General features: G+C 38.9%; 1 pseudogene; it reads right to left on the reverse strand.

Annotated features, from left to right (window-relative positions):
- LOC133053549 (MYND-type zinc finger-containing chromatin reader ZMYND8-like) overlaps positions 1–17,055 on the reverse strand; it is a 78,427-nt pseudogene that overhangs the window by 13,191 nt on the left and 48,181 nt on the right.

The raw sequence follows: 17,055 nt of genomic DNA on the forward strand, positions 1-17,055 counted from the left end.
ATGCTTGGAGCTCTACTTACTTGTTCTCCTAGAGAACAAATTTTGTGCTGTACTTTACTAACTTGTCGGCATGCTTGCCTGAGTGAATGAAATGCTCTGAACGAAGCAGGTGAGGAGCCCTGCTCTGCGGTTTCACGTCGACCTCATAAGGCTATGGCAGAAAACTATTGGGGGCTTATACCGACCTGCCAATGCCAAGAGGCACCCAGTGTCTCCTTCAGGGACCGACCAGAAATGGGCAAAGCATGTGGACCAAACTCTCCTTTCTCGGTCAAACTGTTTGGTCTCCCTGACCATTTCATAACTCCTTGGAAATCAGAAGTACTAACCCAATCTGTGGAATCTTTCAAGATTTTCAAGGGACTGGTGATCTATGCTGTTACAGTGTACTATTACGTAGGTCCCAAACTTGGACTTGGTAGACAGGAAGTGCCTAGCCTCGCTAGGCATGGAAAGTGTGGAAGCTAGGTGGAGCTCTAGGTCCAAGAGCATCTCTGAGGTTAAAGGTTACTCAGATTGGGACTACAGTGGATGTTATTTCCTTTGGTAATGCTGGCTCTTACTGGACCAGAGGAGACTCTCATACTGGTGTGGTGACGCTTGGAAGGAACATCTCAGTTTTATGTTCGTATCAGTCTTATTGTGGTCGGGAATATATGTAACTATGGCATTAGTAAAATGTTGACCTTCATCCACGTTCTAAAGTGTTCTCACAGAGCAATTTTCTTTGACTATTTTAAATGGACCTGAGTAGGGAGGTCCCTGCAGTATGACTGACCATAAAGCCCAAAGTGTTTTGTTTTTTCCTTTCTTTTTTTTTTTTTTTTTTCGCTGGCAGCCTCCACCAGTGGTTTCTGCAAGAAGGGGGGGAAGCAATATTTCATCAGATACTTCCTTCATTTTCCACCTATTTTGGGGGTGAATTGGAAGTTACTCTTTTGGGGGTTGTCAGCAACTTTGTGACTACATGTTCATTAGAATTAATTCTTTTGTGAAATTAGGAAAACAAGTATTTGTGAACTCCTCAGCAGGTATTGAACCACAGTCTACTCCTTTGTTTGTTTGTTTGTTTGTTTCCATTTAATCTTTGTACACACCTTACAAAGGGGCACTGTTATCCTTGTTTGATACGTGGGGCTCAGAGAGAGTTGTGGATGCTAAGATATAATTGCAGGAACAAACCTCGGATATTGGATACAAGGGTGCTCTTTGTCCTATTTTCTTGTTCAGTTGGAGCAAAGTGCACAGCACAGCAGTGTCTTGGCAGTGACTGGGCCAGATCTGAGACCTGGCTTGGTCCCCCGTCCCGTCCTGTCCCTCCTGCGATGTGGAAGGGCTCAGCAGGTATGTGCCCATTTAGGTCACCACAGAGCATTGATTAGGGTTCCCTGTGCTGAACTGTAGGTTCTCCTGAGTTATCTGTTGTATACATAGTAGTGTATATGTGCACTATGTACATATGTCAATCCCAGTCTCCCAGTTTGAGTCTCCCCAACCCCCCCACCCCCTCCATCGGTAGCCGTAAGTTTGTTTGCTACAGCTGTGACTCCGTTTCTGCTTTCCCAGTCAGTTCGTCTCTGCCATCATTTTGCATTCCATATATAAGCCATGTTGGACAGTCTGTTTTCTCTTTCTGTCTCACTTCACTCTGTTTGACAGTATCTAGGTTCACCCACGGAGAAGGCAATGGCAACCCACTCCAGTACTCTCACCTGGAAAATCCCATGGATGGAGGAGCCTGGTAGACTGCAGCCCATGGGGTCTCCAAGCGTCGGACACGACTGAGCGACTTCACTTTCACTTTTCACTTTCACGCATTGGAGAAAGAAACGGCAACCCACTCGTGTTCTTGCCTGGAGAATCCCAGGGCCGTGGATGCCTGGTGGGCTGCTGTCTATGCGGTCACACAGAGTCTGACACGACTGAAGTCATGTAGCAGCAGAAGCAGCAGCTGCAGCAGCAGCAGGTTCACCCACATCTCTGCAAATCACTCTGTTTCATGCCTTTTAATGAGTGACAGTACTCCGCTGTCTATATGTACATATTCTGTACCCATTCCTCTGTCTATGGACATTTTAGGTTTCCTCTCTGTCCTGTCGATTGTAAATAGTGCAACGGTGAACACTGGGGTGCAGGTATTGCTTTGAATTATGGTTTTCGCCAGATACATGCCTAGCAGCAGGATTGCTGAGTCGCACGGTAGCTGTATTTTTAGTTTTTAAGGAACATCCATATAGTTCTCCTTAGTGGCTGTACCAATTTACATTCCCAGCAACAGTGCAGGAGAGTTCCCTTTTCTGCACACTGTTTCCAGCATTTATGGTTTGAGATTTTTTGATCGTGGCCATTCTGATTGGTGTGACGTTGACACCTCATGGCAGTTGTGATTTGCATTCTCCTAATAATTAGTCAGGCACATACCTAGGACCCCCACCCACTAAGATGTTACCTGGAACCCTAGCTCTGGGAAGCTGACTCTCAGCAAAGCGGACCGTGCACTCGTATACACAAGGAGGCTACCTGGTTCATAGTGAGTTGAATGCTAAGTCTCTTTCCTTGTTCTGCACTCTTAAAACGTCTGATGATATGCAACAGAGAAGATACCTGGGGCACCACCTTCCAACAAAACTCCGTTCCACGGTTTCGATCTCTGGCCCTTTTTCAAACCAGACCCTTTCCATGAACATCTACATATCCCTTGTCAAACTGCCAGACCCACAGTTAATGGCCCCTCATCTTCTGTCGCCACCCTCCCAAACTCCCACCCCACAGGAAGAACTCTGTCCCCCGTCACAAACTCAACATAGAACATAAATGGTAACTCAAGTAGCTCTGTCAAATATGGTTGAGAAAACGAATAATCTTGTATCAGGGCACAGGTAGGACAAATTTAGAGTATTAAAACAAATTAGAGTATTTAGATAGTCCAGTGTGACAAGAGGTGTGCAGAGTTCCTAACAGTACTTTTTCTGAGTGTCCAGTTTACTTGACTTCTGGAGGAAAATAATTTCACACTACAATGAAGCCTGACCTTATACAGGATATGCAACATTCATATTAATCATTTAAATGATCATGACAATGATAATGCCTATAATAATGTTTTTTTGAATCCTTACTATGGCTCAGTAAGGAAATGGCAACCCACTCCAGTATACTTGCATGGAAAATTCCATTTACAAAGGAGCCTGGCAGGCTACAGTCTATGGGGTCACACATAGTTGGACACACCTAAGTGACTAAGACATCAATGTCTTATACTGCTGATGATAAAACTTGGTACAACTACTTTGGAAAACTGGTATAAATCTTAATAAATCTGAATATATGCATGACCAAATATTTAACAGATGTTAAGTGCTGATGTTTACCTAAAGATATAATTTTATAGTACCTCTTCCATAACAGCCAAAAATTAGAAACAACTCACATGTCCATCACACCTAGAAGAGTTATGTAAGTTTCAGGGACACAGTAATACGTGGCCAAGCCTACATTCAATCCCACATTTGTCTAATAACTAAGTTCACACTCTGACCCACTACACCATACTTGAAAAAAGTTAAATTCTTATGGCAGTAGCTTCAGGCTACAATCACAGATTCAGGTAGTAGACACCCTCTCTTCTTTGCTTGGAGGAGAGCACCTGTTAAAAAGTACAGAAAGTTCTGATAGGAGGCTACTGCAACAGTCCAGACAAGATGATATGGCAGAAGGAAGGCACCAGAAAAGAGATTTCTTTTATAGAAAGAAGAGAACCCAGTAACAAATCAAACATGCGAGTGAGGTGGCTTGGGCAAGATGACAAATGGTGACAGCAGAAGTCAGCACTGATCGAGGGCAAAATCAGGCATATTAAACTGAAGACGGGTGTCTAGGATGTACTTGGATAAAGAAATATGAAGCCCAGGAGAGAAATCAGACTGATAAAAAATGACACAAAAATTTCCAAGTCACCAGCATATGTGTATATCAGACTTTCTGAATAAAGAATAACATCTCTAAAACAATGTAACTCATGCACTCTTCTGAAAATTAATATTAACTCACAGGAAGGTCTCTGTGGTCATCTGAAATTAATTTTGCAACTGCTTACACAGATAGAAGGCTAGTTAGAATGAAGGTGCCTGCTCTCTCCTATTGAATATCTGAAAACACTTGTACAAAAGAAAAACATACTGCTCTTTAAGGTAAGTGGACAGTGGTTTCAGGCTGCTTCTTGTTACTTGGTAAAATCTTAAAATCTATTATGTAAGAGGCAGAAAGATGCAGATTGGTTTTCTCACCAGTCATAGTATTTAAGTGGTTATCTCTGCTTTAAAAGGCAGCTTTTTCCTATGTTTTATTTCAATATTAAAATAATGCAAAAGGAAAACCAGGATACAATTTGAGGTCACAGACACAATGTAAGGAGGATAATCACTAAAAAGTACATCCTCCGAAGTTTTTATACTCAAAGGGTATGACTGCTTTGGGAGGAAGAGTTCTCAAAGTTCTAACCAGTGCAATAACTAAAAGAAAAAAATAGGGGTACAACGTAAGGATACAAATGCACAAAACTATCATTATTTGCAAAAAGCCTGCATTACAAGAAAATCTAAGGAAATCAACAAAAAACCCATGAGCTATGATGAGAGAATTTTTGCATGGTCAATTATAAAATCTGCAAAGTAAACACCTTTTCTATATGCCATTAGTAACTAATTTTTAGAAATGACACAATGAAACAATATCCCGTTTCCAACAGTATATATTAAATATCTACACTCCCCAAAAGTGTAGATCCATGAGGGGTACAAAAGAGTAAATGAAAGAATAGACCACGCTCTTAAATAGAAGATCAACTATTGAAACTACATCAATTTATCCATAACTAACATGTAAATTTAATACAGTTTTAGTAAATACCACAATAGGAGAGTCTCCAAAATTTGACAAAATGATTTTAAAGTTCATTTGGTAGGAGAGGGAGAGATGAGAATATCCTAGACATTAAGAATAATAATGATGATATTGGATTTGTAGTAGTTGAAAAACATAGAGCAACAGTAAATAAAACTATACATTAGAACACAAATCACCCAATAACTCAGTAGAATGATACAGCAATGTCCAAAATCACATCAGTATAAAATAACCAATATTGCAATAGAAAATAGTTTGAAAATTAAAGATCTTTATAAAAGAAATTTTTTTAAATAGTCAACCCAATAGAGAGCAGAGAAATGTAAATCAAAATAATAACATACCACTTTTAAACGCCAAGCTGACCTTGTAGTTTTAACAATAATGCCTACTGTTAGTTTTTATCCACTGTTTGTAGAACTGAAACAGATACAGCCCTTCTGAGAGCAATTTAGCAATACATATCAGAAGTCTTAACATTCTAAGTAAGCCCATTTAACCAAAGGAAATAATGAAAGATACGTTCAAAAACTGATCTACAAACATGTTTTTCTGGATTTTACAATACCAAAAAATTTGAAACAAACTAAGTGTATAACAGTGTGTGTGTGCTAAGTCACTTCAGTCATGTCTGACTCTTTGCAATCCAATGGACTATACTGTAGCCCATCAGCCTCCTCTGTCCATGGGAGAATACGGGAGTGGGTTGCCATGCCCTCCAGGGAATCTTCCCAACCCAGGGCTTGAACCCGTGTCTTTTATGTCTCCTGCATTGGCAGGTGGGTTCTTTACCACTAATACCACCTAGGAAGCCTGTATAACAGTAGGGAAATAGATTAAATACATGATGATAAAAGACCTTCATTTAATAAAATGAAAGACCATTTAATAAAATGAAGAAATGTTTAAAATTAAGTGGAAAATATTTTCATGTATAACATTTATGTAATTAGATACAACTAATATATATGGGTGTTCATTGTTCCATTGAACTGATGGACTGATGCTAAAGCTGAAACTCCAGTACTTTGACCATCTCATGAGAAGAGTTGACTCATTGGAAAAGACCCTGATGCTGGGAGGGATTGGGGGCAGGAGGAGAAGGGGATGACAGAGGATGAGATGGTTGGATGGCATCACTGGCTCGATGGACATGGGTTTGAGTAAGCTCCGGGAGCTGGTGATGGACAGGGAGGCCTGGCATGCTGTGATTCATGGGATCACAAAGAGTCAGACATGACTGAGTGACTGAACTGAACTGAACTTAATATATATCACATATTTTAAAAACCAAGAATCTGTGACTATATACACAATATATATAATAGAATGGTTGAAAATGTCTGGTTTAGACCTCTTATGCCAATTTCTACATCTCTCTCAGAGGCCAGCTTGAGTTCTGCCTGTTTCACAGAGCTTCCTCAAGTCTATAACACTTTCTGCCTCCTCTGGAAGGACAGAATCTTGGCAGTGAATTAGGATGCTTTCCTTATTTAATACCTATCACAACCCTCTGCCCCTAATTAAAAGTCCTTCTAATCTATCCAATAATTGGGCTAATATATACATCTCAAAGGTTAGGAAAACAGGCTATAAACCCAGCTCTTGACATACTTGCAGCTATCTGTCCCTACACTAAATGGCCCTATCTAGATACCTATGCTATTTTAGTTTTTAAACCTGCCTTAACTTCTTATGCTATCAGTATATTTGTCTCTAGAAACCTGAGCCCTGTTTTTCATCCTTTTAACATCAAGAAATCAGATCATCTGGCTTATAAGGATTGCTTGTAAACTAAGAGTAAATAGGCAAAGAGAAAAGTGTGTAGTCAACTCTCTTGAGAATAAAACTGCCAAAACATCACGGTCCTTGGTAGCTTTCCAAGGCTTTTATCTGACACTCATGGATGAGAGAGACTTCATAGAAGTCCAGCATTCTCAAGGGGCTATTCCAGCATGCCACTGAAGTAAAGGTTTTTTCCTTTACCATTCCTTTCTAATACCTGACTGTGTTCTAGAGAAATGAAGATCCTGGGTCATTTAAATAATATAATTAATCCCCATAATGTCCTACAGTAAAATTCTAAGATACAAATGTAACTAAACTTATTTCCCACCATATGGATTAATTCATAAATTTATTGTTGCCTCAGCTATTAACCTTCTCTTTCTCCTTTATAATATTACATTACCATGACCATTTATGGAATTCCAGTTACCATGTGAGGTATTTCACATATATTATTTATAATCCTATCACAACTTGTACAGAATGAATGGAATCATCATTTTCTGAATAAGAAATAATAGGCAAAGAGAAATTAAACAATAACTTCCCCAAAATTCCCAAGCCAGGATGAATTGGAGCAGGCATTCAAGTCTGGGTCTGTCTCCCGCCAAACCTGACCCTCTTTCCACTCTGCAGGGACCATCATGAGCATCTACTAGACATCAAGTCTCTAAGAATTTTACATTTCATTTATCTAGAAAAGACTAAGGGGATATTTCTCCATCATTACAATTCAGCTCTCTTGAGGAGATTAAATATGTCTCTATCACCAGAATTAAAATTCCACCAAAGAAACAGTGTGAAGGGTTCACAGCAATAATACTCCATCTCTGACAAAGCATAATGTGTGCTTCCTTAATTTAATGGATATATCATACTGATACAGCTTTTGGCTAGTTTTACACATATCCACAGCACATGTGAAGAGCGTAAGAACACTGCATTTGACAAGCTATTAAATCCTGAGGTCAGAGGCCAAGTCTCACTTATCTCTATATTCTCAAGCCCAGTATGTGGCAGATGTCCAACACCTCTTTGTTGATGAAAGCTAGAAGCAATGATTATCACCTTCTGAAAGTAATATATTAAGATAATTAAAACATTTTGAGCATCAAAAAAGAAAAATATCCCATGTTTCAAACAAACTGGTTTTGGTCTGCAGGTAAAACTTCCTATCTCTCGATCCTTGAGTTTCATGGCAAGCACCAACTGATGCCTGTGGTTAGTGAGAGCCTCCCAGTAATTTCCTTTGGAGAAGAATGCAGAGCCCAGGTTCCCATGAGCTCGGCATTCTCCTGTCTGGTCACTTGAGTTGGGTTTAGAAAAAGAGAGAATATTTCTCTAAATTACAGCATTATTTATAATATATAAAGGCCATCTTAATTTGATAGCCACAGGTTTACTACTTAAAATTCCACTTGCCTTTTTTTCTTCCCCTAAAAAACTCCATGTGGGAAGTTATGGTCCTAGAAGTTAAACCTCTGGACAACCATTATTGATGTTATAACATATAACAGGGACATAAGTTTCCTGGAAATGAGAGGTCATTGCTTTGGTTCTGAACAACCATCATCTTGTTGGTTGGTTCAGTCACTTGACTCCAACCTATGTTGCTTCTTTACAAGTATGCCAATGGTAGACTCACCATATCTCTTCTCTTACTGCAATCTTCCAAGTCCTTAAATAATCAATGTGATGATTATCATAAACCATCTTTTTTGTTTTTTGTTTTTCTAAATGAGGAAACAACAGCACAGAGTTGTTGGGCAACTTGCCAAAAGTCAGTCAGTAAGTAGCAGAGTCAAGATTCTAAACTCAGCAGTCTGGCTCCTCAGTCCACACTCTAAACCACTGCTCTGCACTGTCTACTCCAACAAAATGATGGTGCATTCTCGTAGGCAAAAATGTAAATTTAATTGAAAGATCCCACAAATACCACCATTTGAGATATTAAATCAGTGAGCCCATATCTCTGAAAAGGCAATGAGTATGTTCATCCATATCTTTTGGCCTTTTGGAACCTTGATGCCTTGTTAAATGAAAAGTCCTAAAGACATGAGTACTCTAAAATACAGAATGTTCCAGAGGCAGAATCATGTTTCACTGCACATTTCAATCCCATTCACGTCAGGTTAATCCATTTTCTTCATTTCCTTTCTGCACTAAAATAAAGGAGAAAAACATAACTCTACCTAAGGTCTTGGCTACATCCAAGTCCTGCTGCATGTATTCTCTGCTCTTCTCTGTGTTTCCGAGAGACCAGTAAGCACTGCTCAGTGCAGAGAAAATGGAACCTCTCAGTTTGAGGCTGCAGGTGCCAATCTGAGCAGCTTCTAAGACAACCACAGAGGCCTCGTGATGGCCAACTGTCAGGAGTTCCTGTCCAACCACAGAGACAACCACAAAGGGGCTCTTGTCCAGTTTCAGTTTCTGAAGCTGCTGATAAGTGGGCTCGAGGGAGTCTGAAGAAAAACAAAAGAAAACAGAATGTAGGAGAATACACAAAAAAACCCTTTCTAACATGCTCTAGAAACAATGGTCTCTCAAACTTTCTATGGTCCATTTCAGGTACAAACTCTTCCAGCTTTTCATCCAGCACCATCCTCACTGTCCACTCACTCACATGACTGGACAACACCAAGGTCAGTCCAGCAATTTCCTTACTTCAATCTCATAGGCGTACGCCACACTCTTCCTCTCTTCTGGTCCTTCTTTGATTAGGACCCATCACTTTCCCTGAATAGTTCTCTCTTCTCTGACCTGCTGCCCTCTCAAAAGTATCACAGGTACATCACTCAAGTCCCACTGCTACCATATCCAAGCAGACCTCAGAGATGCTGTGGGTCTGTCTGCAGACCACTGCAATAGAGCGAATGTCACAATAAAACAAATCGCATGCAATGTTTGGCTTCCACACATATCAAAGTTATGTCTACACTATACTGTAGTCTATTAGGTGTGCAATGGCATTGTGTCTAAAAGAATCCCATTAATTAAAAATACTTTATTGCTAAAAAATGCTAACCATCATCTTGAGCCTTCATTGATACAATAGCAACATCAAAAGTAACAGATCACAGACCACCAGAACAAATACAATAATAATGAAAAAGTCTGAAATATTGCTAGAATTGTCAAAGTGTGACACAGAGACATGAAGTGAGCAAATGCTGTTGGAAAAATGGCACCAATAGACTCACTTGATGCAGGGTTGATGCAGACCTTCCATTTATTTAAAAAGGAAAGAAAGAAAGAAACAATATCTGTGAAGCACAATAAAGTGAAATGCAGTAATATGAGGTATGCCTGTACTATCCCCAGGTCCTCCAGCCCACATTAATCTTTGTATCTAAACTTATGATATGTTTTTATAGTTAGTATTGCAGTTTGGTCCTTAACTTTTTTAGAGATGTTTCACGTGTGTTAATTTTTTAAATATTTTCCCAGCTAAATCTGAAGACCACTGTAGGACTGTCTAATACTTTATTATAAACCATTTCTATATCGGTGAAAGCTCCTAACACATCTGGCATTCAATGAATGAAATGTTTGTTAAACCTGAATCTGAATGACTGATTAATAAACTCTGTCCACCTTTTCCCCTAGAAGATATAAAAGCAGCTCTCTCAACAAATAGCCATCATCCTCACTGGCAACCTAGTGTACCCTGCTGTTCCTGAGACTAGCATGACCACATTAAAAAGTACTATCAATTTCTGTTGTGGTGACAAATGAAACCATAAAGAAATCATCTGAGTTTACTAAGGTAAGATGAAAGACAAAATTAATGTTTAGCTTGTTTTATTTTCATGTGGTGAAAAGGACATAGATTAGGGGTTAGGAAGCCACAAGGAGATTCTTTCCATCTGAAGCTAGGTTTCAAAGTGGATGACCTTTAAGCTCCTTCTTCCTCTTCTCCTTTTCCCAAAGACAATCACAGAGCTAATGACTATAACCCTACAGTGAGGCAGCACTTACAACACTTTTGTTGTTAGCTTCCCTGAAAAACTGTTTCACAATAGTTGTTCCACTGTGCCTATGTTAAAAAAAAAAAAAAAAAAACTATTAAAAGGTTGGTCTCTTTAAATTGTGAATCTCTCAGCCAACAGTACTACATTAAAATGTAATTTTTACAATTTATGACTTCAAATCTCCACTCACTAAGGTGCTCTCGTCTGAATCAACATTACCACGGAAACCTCAAAACCTACTGGTGCCTAGAGCATTTTTTTCCCTTCAATCAGATCATTAAACCGAGAACAAAAAAGATTTTTACACCTTCAAGATGCAAGCAGTGCACAACACCAGTAAACACTTGCTAACCAATAGGGTTAAATACAGGCAAAGAACCCAGGAATTGCTGGAACAGGAAAAGAACAATGCCATACTCAAACAACTGGGAGCAGAATTTTGGTGGTACCTGCTGGACTTGGCAGCCAGTGATGAGTATATTAGCACACCACTGGCCAATCAGCAGGAGCAAAAAATAACAATTTTAGAGCTGAAGAGAACTTGAAACCACCCTTTATTTTAGAAAAGAAGAATCTGAGTATTCAAGTGATTCATGCAAGGGCAGACAGCTTGGGACAGAGCCACGACAGAAACCCACTGCAGAATTCTAAGTTCAGGCTCTCTGATACCATACCACACAACATTCTTAGTTGTTCACACAAGATATCAATTAGAGCTAATTTTAAGTGGAGAAGAAAGGTACTGAGATGCTACTGGAAAGGGGATGTGGGTTCAATCCCTGGCCAGGGAGCTAAGATTCCAAATGCCTTTCAGCCAAAAAACCAAAACATAAAACAAAAGCAATGATATAAAAAATTCAATAAAGATTAAAAAGAAAAACTGTATAAGCTGGATTAGGTGATCTATAAGGTTTCATCCCAACTCTACTATTCTACAATTCTAATTCCTATCCTACAATAAATTTAGGCTGTTAGCAAAAGGACTAACTGTGTGATTTTCTCAGGCTAGATGGAACAGGGATTTGGCAGCCCTGTAAAGATATTTTTCTTTATAGAAATTATGCATAATACATAAATATCCAATGTCAAAACAACTTCATAAGAATGTAAAAGTACTTGGCAACAATCACTGAACACTGGTTATGTGCTTTCAAAACGTAAAGGCTTTAAGAATTTAAGATAAACAAAGTCATATTTCCTCACACTTGAACAACTTGAAGGAATGTAGTATTAAATAGAAGCTAGTAACAGACAAATAATCATACTCAGTTAAAAGACATACTATATTTATTTCATCAGTACTGCATATTTATTCACCTATCAACATCTGTGAATTTGAGATTTATTATTCATGACCTCACACTTCCTTAGTGGCTCAGTGGTATAGAATCTGCCTGCCAATGCAGGAGATGTGGGTTCGATCCCTGGGGAGGGAAGATCGCCTGGAGAAGGAAATAGTAATCTACTCCAATATTCTTGCCTGGGAAATCCCATGGACAGAGGAGCCTGGCAGGCTATAGTCCACAGGGTCACAAAGAGTCAGACACGATTGAAATGACTAAACAACAGCAACAATCCATGAACTCAATGGTGCCTTGCAATGGTTGGTTATTTCTGTATCTGTGCTATGCTGAGTTGATCATTCTGTCCGACTCTTTGTGACCCCATGAACTGTGGCCCACCAGGCTTCTCTGTCCATGGGGACTCTCCAAGCAAGAATAACAGACTGGGTTGCCATGCCTGCCTGCAGAGGATCTTCCCAACCCTGGGATCGAACCCAGGTCTCCTGCACTGCAGGCAGATTCTTTACCATTTGAGCCACCAGGGAAGCCCATTTGTATGTCTAAAAGTAAAAGTGAAGTGTTAGTCGCTCAGCCGTGTCTGACTCTGTGATCACACGGACTATAGTCCACCAGGCTCCTCTGTTCATGGGATTCTTCAGGCAAGAACACTGGAGTGGGTTGCCATGCCCTTCTCCAGGGGATATCCCTGACGAAGGGATTGAATCCAGGTCTCTCACATTTCAAGAGGATACTTTACTGTCTGAGCCATCTGGAGTCGATTTTCTTCATAATATGTAAAATAATGATACAACTTTCAATCCAGATTTCTCAGAACTGGTAGGATATGCTATGGGACCCCTGAGGAGAAAGGTAGGCAGGTCCCAGGTAGTGATATCTGAACAGAAACTGGAGCTATGAGAAACCAGTGTTTTCTAGGAACTGCAGGTAGTTTTAGCTGGGAGTATCTTAGTGATGAAAATAAAAGAGGTAAGATCTTTTATACTAAAGCAGTTGGCCTTTATCCTGCAGGCAAAAGGGAAAACGCAGAATTATGAATAAGAGAATGACAGATCACATTTACATTGTAGAAAATTCATTCTGGAAGGAAAGCAAAAGCAGGGACTGGAAAGAAGCCTAGAAAGTCAGTTAGAGGAAAAGTTCTATATTTTGCAATGACAAAACAGATGGAAAACAAGAGATAAATTTAAGACACATTTAGAATTTAAAAATCCACAGAATTGAGGAATAAATGTATTAACAGGTACAATGCCTTATTCCAAAGTGATGATATTCTACTGACTGTCTCCTATGAATCATTCTTAAGGTAACTGAAATTGTGCAGACTTCAATCTGTCCCAGGTACTAAGAAGACATTTTGGAGCCTTCCATTTTATCCTTATAACATTTCATTACCATACATAACTAAGAAGGCTTCAACTTTCCTAAAAACCTGGTGATATCACTACCAGGAGGATGAAAATCTGGAAACAGATAAAGGGCTGGCTGCACAACCTTGTGAGTATACTTAACACCACAGAACCGCACAACTAAAAATGGTCATTTTGATGTTATGTACATTTTAACCACAACTGGAAAAAAAAAGCTTTGGTTCATACTAAAAGGAAAAATTAACTCTGCTAAAAAAAATTTTAAAAAGTGAAACTGACACATTTAGCTCTCTAAGTCACTTCATATTTTTCTGGGTTTATTTATGAATTTATTTATATCCTACCTCATTCCAAAAGGATTCAAAGACCTTCCATATAAATATGGCAGAAGACATGGTAGTCAGAGTGAGTGGAAAGTAAAGTAGGGAAAATTCAGCTTAAAGATTATTAAGTCGTGGCACACTTCTTTAAGGTAGCCAGGACACTGGGTTCTACTGCTTCACAGAGGACAAAGCAAAAGAATCAAGAATCACTTTAGGTTAATTCCAAGACCTTTTATATAAAAATACACTAACACTCAGGCAACAGGCAGTTTTTCCAGGAACCAAGTGCTTAGCAAGAGGATCATGTGTGCTGTGCAGTGTTTGTTCCATAGCCACAGCACAAAGACAAGAGCAAGCTTATCACCACTACGACTTCTCTCTCCAAGAGAAGAGGCGCATCACACTGCAGGGGGTAGGTGTCCTACAGGGGCATGCCTTTACTGCCAGGGCTTGATTCTCAAAACAACAGTACAAGTTACTCACTATCATGCCCCTTTTACAGATACGAACTGAGAAGCAGAGAAAGGAAGAACCTTGCCCAGTCAATGGGATAACAGATGGTAGTGCTGGGATCAGAGTCCCAGTCTTTTCAGGAAAAGTCAGTTCTGTTTAGTCTTCAACATTTCAGAAACAGGCCATCTGTGAAAAGTGACTGCTTTCTAAAAGAAAATCAGACAAAAAGAGTTATCAAGGGTGGACAGTCAGGTAAGTAAAAGGTGAACACAAATTTGACTATGAGAGAAAAGCTTATATACATTCAAGCTATTTTTCCACCAGTACATCACAAAAATCAGCTTCCTGGATCCTCTGGAGTTGAAAGAAACACCACGACAGGTGATAGCCCATACATGTAATAGTCTTTAGATTACTGAATTAACAAGAGGGGAGAAAATATACACAAGAGAACCCTCAGCAAGAAGCAGCCCTGCTGTCTTTAGAGGAATAAATAAAGGTAAACTCAATCTCACTTTGTAATTGTATTATTAAATCTGTGGTTGGCAGCAGGACCATGCAACACCATCCAAATCTGCATAAACATTGATAAGATATAATGAACTGAAATTGCTGCAAGACTATCTAAAAAAGAAAAGTGGAAAATAGTAAAAGGACAACTTGAGAGTCATGAAAGAGTCCCACTTTATATTAATACTCATATTTGTATATTTTCATAAATGATTTAAGGGAAATACATTACATACAGTGATGTAAATATATTTACAAGAAAAGTAGATAATCTGATATCTGGTTGATGAGCATGAATGAACCACAAAAATAAAGTAAAACAGACAATGCAATTATCAAAATAGGGAACATTTTTAAAAATCAAGGAAGTTTCCATGTGGATTAATAGAATGTAGTTATTTGGGAACAAGGGTATATTATCCCTATCTTTAAAAAAAATAATTTTGAAACTTCCCTCAAAGGCCAAATGACAAGAATGCTATGCTTTGGGGGAGTTTTGTTTGCTTACAGAAGCACCTGGATCAGGGAGTCTCCACATTGCATTTCAGATTCATTTTGCATTTCAAAACAAAAACAATGGACACACAGATCAGACCTACACAGAAAACATCCTGGACTGCACAGCTACTCAACAATGGCAGAAATGGAGAACACTGCAGGAGATTACAACAAACAGTGGGCAAAAAATGATGACAGATTTTGTGAATTGTAACCGTATGACAAAAAGAGAGGTCATTAAGATGTGAAATGATAAACAGAACAACACTGTGTAAAGCAACAGTCTTTCTATAAAATGTTGATAAGAAAAGCCCACCTGGAATAGATACAGTGGTAAAGGCAACGCCAAAAATACATGAGATAAGTCATTTTAAGGATAAAGAAGAAAATACTGAAGTGCTCCAGGCACCTGTAAGAGGTAGCTTTCTGCAGGGTTACCCTGAGGTCACTCTGTAAGATGGGAAAGAACAGGCCACAGAAAACCCTAAGGGTGACAGCAGCCTGAGCTATTTCTTGCAACACAGAGAAGATTTTTTTACATTTATCTAAATAAATTGCTTCAAAGGCAAACTGGCAAGTATGATTCTGCTGATCTCAACACGTTCACTCCAATGTTCTAAAGGCAGCAGCAGAAATACCTCAGAATAAAGGGATATCTTCATGAACTAAATAAAAAATGATCTATGTAAATTACTTGCAGAGGGATACAGGGAGAGAATGAGAAAATACTAGAAAAGTAGAAATGAGAGAGATTGATTTTCGTTGTTGCTTTCCGTCTCCCCTCCCTCCCTTCCCACTCCTGGTGCTCCAAAGTGCATCTGCTCTTAGTCAGAGTTTATTAAAGCAGGTCCCCCAGTGGGAGAAGCCATTAGATTCCTGCAGCAAAGACTCAGCTTTGTATGGGGTTATAAAATCACATGAAGAGAGGTTTCCTTCCCACTGTTTTTCTAACACATGAAATCTTCGCTTTCAGGAAAGTATTTTTTATAGCTATGAATTGCTCAGAAACCATATGAGTACCATTTAGTTCATCAAATTTTTACTTAGCACATAAATATTTTGAGCCAAGTATCAAACTAGCCAGTATATTATCTAATGCTGCAAATATTGTCAAAACTAAATAAATTACCTAATGATACTGCCATCCATGTTTTTAGGTTCACCCAAAAACATACCATGTCAGAGACAAAAACAGAGTTCTGCTTGACATCATCTAGTTAGTATGGGACATCATTAGCATCAACCTGCCTTAGTGTCTCCATTATTCCGCAAAGGTGACAACTGGTATACACTTTCAGCCAATCCTATTCTTTCCACAAAAATCAATGTTCCTCAAACAGAAGCCTCAGAGATCTGAGCCTTAGAACACCTCCAACCTTCACAGTACTATTTTCAATCTATTGTTCCAGAATACCAACTGGTATAACACAGAAGTAATACAGGTAAAAACCACATATCTACTATTTTTCTCTTTCCTTTTAATTCAACATAATCTTTTAATGTTCCTCTGAAAAATGTTAGACATAGCCTACAGTTAGATCCATATTTCCTCTTAAGAAATGTCTAATGTCTTCTCTCATTTGTTTATTTCTAGATGGCATATTGGTCCAGCTGAGCAGATCAATTTACTACTAGAGGTGTTTTATTTTAGATGTACAGAATCTGACAACTACAAAAAACATAAGGATTCTTTACATAACCCTAAAACCCAGAGAAGTTGTATAGTTAGTTAACGAAAAATTCAAAAATACAATCTAAGTCCACAAAGTTCCAGACAAGTGGCCTTATCACCGTCTCATTGTGCCTCATTAATGTCAGCTATTGACAGTGATTTCCAATTTTCCTCTGTCTAAAATATCCAATCTTAGCTAATATGATAACTTATCAATTCTCAATGCCTGAGTCAAAATCTTCAAAGAATAGAAATGTTCTGACT

Source organism: Dama dama, chromosome Y (genome assembly GCF_033118175.1).
Source record: "Dama dama isolate Ldn47 chromosome Y, ASM3311817v1, whole genome shotgun sequence".
Taxonomy (NCBI): Eukaryota; Metazoa; Chordata; class Mammalia; order Artiodactyla; family Cervidae; genus Dama; species Dama dama.